A 5,640-nucleotide genomic window follows, 5' to 3' on the forward strand; every position below is an offset into this window, starting at 1 on the left:
TCTTTTCTTTTTTTTTTTTTTGTAGAGACAGAGTCTCACTTTATGGCCCTCGGTAGAGTGCCGTGGCCTCACACAGCTCACAGCAACCTCCAACTCCTGGGCTTAAGCAATTCTATTGCCTCAGCCTCCGGAGTAGCTGGGACTACAGGCGCCCGCCACAACGCCCGGCTATTTTTTGGTTGCAGTTTGGCCGGGGCCAGGTTTGAACCCGCCACCCTCGGCATATGGGGCCGGCGCCTTACCGACTGAGCCACAGGCGCCGCCCCATTTTCTTTGAGTGGGGAAAAAGAAATATTTCTAAATTGCCATATTCTTTTTTTTTTGATATTTCAGTAAAGATGTAATAGTTTTTTGGATTATGTACTAGTAAAAAAACTTTCATACTTAGCTGAGACAGATTGTCGAGGCCAAGCAAAGTCTTTTGCAAATGGGACAGCAGACTGCCAGGCTAGCAGAGAAAAAATACTGCCCAATCATAGCCTGTACACTGTCATCCCTAGAATGTTAACTGGCACCAGCAAAACAGAAGTTATTTAAATCCATTACTCCACGCCCACTTTAGGCACTGCTGGAGAAATCTCACTGTTCACCCACAGTAGTGGTTCTGGTACATACTGATCATAAGTCCACTGGGGTAAAACTCGTTTATAGAGGTTCATCAGTACTGTGTGCTGAGATTTTAGCTTCCCATCCAAGCTGCACTCATGTGACCATGAGGACCTAAAGGCTCCTTGACGTGTCCTCTGCGGCCCCACTTTGTCCTCAATTCCTCTGGTTTAAACCACAGCACGTCCTCTCTATTGAAGAACATATAATGTACTGCTGCCATCTTAGTAAAAATTTTGAAAGGATGCCCACTCAAAACAACTCTCTTGATCACTGTTCTATCTGGATCCGCTGACAACAGATGGCCTGTAGCCATGAGGCTGTGCACGCCATTGCTTTTCTGCTTGAAAAGCAGCACAGATGCAGGAGGAAAAGTGATTGGAGCCTATCCTGTCACCACCAGGGCCGCATCAGCAGTCAGGAGCCTATGAAATTTATGTTCGTCGGCTGCAGTGTGCCGAGAGAATAAAGGTGAGGCTCGGACGCGCCGGAATCCACAGTGGAAGACCAGCTGCTCTTTGGCGTTCACAGGTTCAGCGTTACCTGTGTCCCCTCTCACTACCATATTCAAAACCGACATCTTGGCATAGATTTCTATTTTTAGGGATGCCAACCCTTGTTTAAAATCTTATCTGAAAAATATACTTATCTCAGAAAAGTCTCAGCCATATTCTTTTATATTGCTTTTAGATATGGAACCAAATTAACATTAAATATTATAACTAAAAACATACAGTTGGAAACCTTATAAAAATATTGCATTCATCTTACTTGCCACAAAATGCATATTTTATGTTACTAAAACTTCATCATACACATAATTTCTGCTAATGTAGAATCGAAATTTGTAAAACCTTCTCCTCCTGTGAGACTGAGTAATTTAAAATTTAATGATATTATGGGCGGTGCCTGTGGCTCTGGGTAGGGTGCCAGCCCCATATACCAAGGGTGGCAGGTTCAAATCCGGCCCTGGCCAAACTGCAACCAAAAAGGAAAAAAAAAAAAATAGCTGGGCTTTGTGGTGGGCATCTGTGGTCCCAGCTACTTGGGAGGCTGAGACAAGAGAATTGTTTAAGCCCAGGAGTTGGGAGGTTGCTGTGAGCAGTGTGACGCCACGGCACTACCAAGGGTGATAAAGTGAGACTCTACAAAAAAAAAATTAAAATTTAATGATACTAAAAATGCTGCAGTGAATATCTTGGTGCATAATTTTTTTCTGTAGTTCAAATTATTTCCAGATGTGGAATTACTGGGTTAAAAAGTATAGAAGTTTTTTGGTGGCGCCTGTGGCTCAGGGAGTAGGGCACTGGCCCCATATACCGAGGGTGATGGGTTCCAACCCTGCCCCTGCCAAACTGCAACAAAAAAATAGCTGGGCGTAGCCTGTAGTCCCAGCTACTCTGGAGGCTGAGGCAAGAGCTGCAGGTTGCTGTGAGCTATGATGCCACAGCACTCTGCTGAGGATGACAAAGTGAGACCCTGTCTCTAAAAATAAATAAATAAATAAATAAATAAATAAATACTTTCCCGCAGACAAAGGGCCCATGTTGGAGACGGCAGACCTGGGTCTTCCTCTCTGCCAGAGCTCTGGTGCTTTGTTACTCTTCTGTGTACCTTTCTGCCTAATAAAATCCTACCTTACCACTGGGGGGGGGAAAGAAAGGACTTTCCTAGTTAAAATATTTTCCACGTACTATTATATCAATTAATTAATATTAATTATTAAAAATATTTTAATGCACTAGAAGTGGGGGATGACCACCTAGAATAGTGAGATTGGGTTTCCAAGTGATTATATCTATACCTGAAGTCTTCTTTTTAAATTCTGAATTGACATAGGGTACATGTGATTGAGCTATATTGTTTGCATTTGAGTTGTAACTGAGTCCTTCCCCCAGGAGTGTGTCATATTACCCTACATTGTACCCATTAGCAGCTAAAGAGTGGAAGGGCCCAAACCTTGCTATTTTCCCGTCAATTAATTTTCATAACAATAGTAATTAACGATCTCCCTCCCCTCTACTTGAATTTGATTGTTTTTCTCTCTTGTATGGGTTTATAGTTGTTCATCTACTAGTTCTAAATTAGTATTGAGTATCTGGGGTGCTGACTTTTCCATTATTGAGCTACTTTACTCAGGAGAATGTTCTTTAACTCCATCCAGGAAATACAAAAGATGTAAAGTCTCCATCTTTTTATGGCTAACTAGTATTCCATATAAAATATATATATGTGTGTGTGTGTTTCTTTCTTTTTTTTTTTTTTTTGAAGGCAGAGTCTTACTATGTTACCCTCGGTAGAGTGCCATGGCCACACAGTTCACAGCAGCCTCAAACTTTTGGGCTGAAGTGATTCTCTTGCCTTAGCCTCCCAAGTAGCTGGGACTACAGGCACCTGCCACAACGCCCAGCTATTTTTTTGTTGCAGTTGTCATTGTTGATTTCAGCTGGCCCGGGCTGGGTTCGAACCTGCCAGCCTCGGTGTATGTGGCCGGCACCCTACCTGCTGACCTATGGGAACATATATAATAGTTTATTAATTCATCCAGGGGTTGATGGCACTTGGGCTGTTTCCATATCTTTGCAATTATGAATTGAGTTGCTATAAACATTCTACTGCAAATGTGGTTGTGACAAAATGATTTTTTTTCTTCTGTGTAGATACCTAGTAATGGGATTGTGGGATCAAATGGAAAGTCTAATCTCAGCCTTTGGGGATTTCCATACTTCTTTCTGAAAAGGCTATGCTAGCAAACCCACATACACATGGTGCATACATGTCCCTTCTTCTTTGCACCCTCACCAGCATCGGCAGCTTTGAGACTTTGTGATGTGTGCTAGTCTCACTGGGCTTAGATGATATCTCAAGGTTGATTTGATTTGCATTTCTCTGATGACTAGGGACGGTGAGCATGTTTTCATGTGTTTGCTGGCCATTCATCTCTTTTCTTGGGAGAAGGTTCTATTCGTGTTAGAGACAGAGTCTTACTGTGTGGCTTCAGGCTGGTCTTGAGCTCCTAGCTTTAAGTGACCCTTCTGTCTCAGCCTCTGTAAATGCTGGAATTATAGGGGCAAGCCACCACAGGCTCAGCCAGAATAGATTTGTCAGCCATATAAGGAGAATTTTAACCTGAAACAATAATAAAAAAGAATAATTTTTACTCAAATAATGTTGCTAGCTTTAAAAATGCCCATGGTCAGCAGACATTTAAAAAGTTATTTCAAGATTTTTTGTTTCTAGTTGTACTTTAGAAATAAAAATTATTTGTAGACTGGGTGAGGTGGCTCATACCTATAAACCTAGCACTCTGGGAGGCCCATGTAGGGGGATCATTTGAACTCAGGAATTTGAGAACAGCCTGTGCAAGAAGGAGGCCCCCATCTCTATGAAAAATAGAAAAATTAGACCAGTGTTATGGTCGTCCCCTGTAGTCTCAGTTTGGGAGGCTGAGGCAGGAGGATCCTTTGAGCCAAGGAGTTTGGCTATTTCCCCATCAATTAATTTTCATAATAATAGTAAATATAATTCCTTATCTATTATTTTAATCCCAGCATGGCTTCCAAAATATCTCAAAAGAAAACGGAGCCTGCCAAAAGAACAATTATGGATGAAGGAATATTCTTCAGTGAAAAGTGGATGGGATGGCTTGGCATCCATAGGTCAGTGGTTAGGGCGCCGGCTGGTGGTTTTTTTTTTTTTTTTTTCAAAGAAAACAATAAAAAGTTATTTCAAGTGGGGCTGGTGGGTTTGAACCTGGCCAGGGCCTGCTAAACAACAATGACAACAGTAACAACAACAACAAAAATAGCTGGGCATTGTGGCAGGTGCCTGTAGTCCCAGCTACTTGGGAGGCTGAGGTAAGAAAATCTCTTAAGCCCAAGAGTTAGAGGTTGCTGTGAGCTGTGATACCATGGTACTCTACCCAGGGCCACATAATGAGACTTTGTCTCAGAAAAAAAAAAAAAAGAAAAAGAAAAAGAAAAGAAAGAAAAAAAGAAAAGTGGACAGGTAACTACTTTTTTGTCAAGGCAAATAGTAAGGCACTCTGCTTAATTTGTAGAGAATTTGTGCAAGTTCTCAAAGACCATCATTCGAAAAGGCATTATGTGCAAAAACACGCTGCCAAACTTGATGTGTAGGAAAGATTGTGTCATAAGGACAAAGTAGTGGAACTGAAAGTTACAACTCAGATGTATTTCATTGTAAAAGCTAGTTATGTGGTGGCATATTTAATAGCAAAAGGATCAAAACCATTTATTGATGGTGAGTTTAGTAAACACTGTATGAAAATCATGGCAGACATAATTTGTCCTGAACAAAGGGGGATATTTCTAAAGTCAGATTATAGCCAAACGAATTGAAGAAATTGGAAAATCTCTTGAAAGACGTTTGGAGAGTAAAGCTGCTAATTTTAAATTTTATGCTTCGGAGATGGATGACTGTCCTGATGCTGCAAGTACAGCTCAACTTGCCATTTTTATTAGAAGTACTGATGATGAAGTATTGATAAAGAAGCCATTTGGCTTCTTTAGTGCCATCAAAAGACACAGCTAAATCAAGAGATTTATATAGAGCATTAAAAAATATGTTAGAGTGATTTGCTTTGTCCATTGTCAACATATCTGGTATAGTTACCTCTGGTGTCCCAGGGATGGTAGGTAAAAGAGAAGAACTTATGAAATTAATAGAAGACAAGAAAACATTAAACTCATGTTTGATTAAGTAACATTGCATAGTACTTCAAGAAAACTTATGCACAAAAGCATAAATTGTACAAATCTTTGTCAAGATTGTGAATTTCGTAAGGGTCAATGAATTGAATTTTCACCAATTCCAGGAATTCCTTAAAAGTATTGATGCTGACTATGTGAACATCATTTAGTTTTCATGAGTAAAATGGCTAAGTTGAGGCCAAATGTTGAAAAGATTTTATGATTTGTGACATGTTATCAGATTGTTTATGGTATCAAAAACCAAATTTATGCCAGAACTGATGATGAAAACTGGTTTACAGATTTAGCATTTTTAGTGTTT

The 5,640-nt window shown here is 40.4% G+C and overlaps 1 pseudogene; it reads right to left on the reverse strand.

The window, feature by feature from the left end:
- Positions 1-542: 542 nt before the first annotated feature.
- On the reverse strand, positions 543-1,171 carry LOC128572031 (pre-rRNA-processing protein TSR1 homolog; annotated as a pseudogene).
- Positions 1,172-5,640: the final 4,469 nt, after the last annotated feature.

The sequence above is a fragment of the Nycticebus coucang genome, chromosome 19, assembly GCF_027406575.1.
Source record: "Nycticebus coucang isolate mNycCou1 chromosome 19, mNycCou1.pri, whole genome shotgun sequence".
Taxonomy (NCBI): domain Eukaryota; kingdom Metazoa; phylum Chordata; class Mammalia; order Primates; family Lorisidae; genus Nycticebus; species Nycticebus coucang.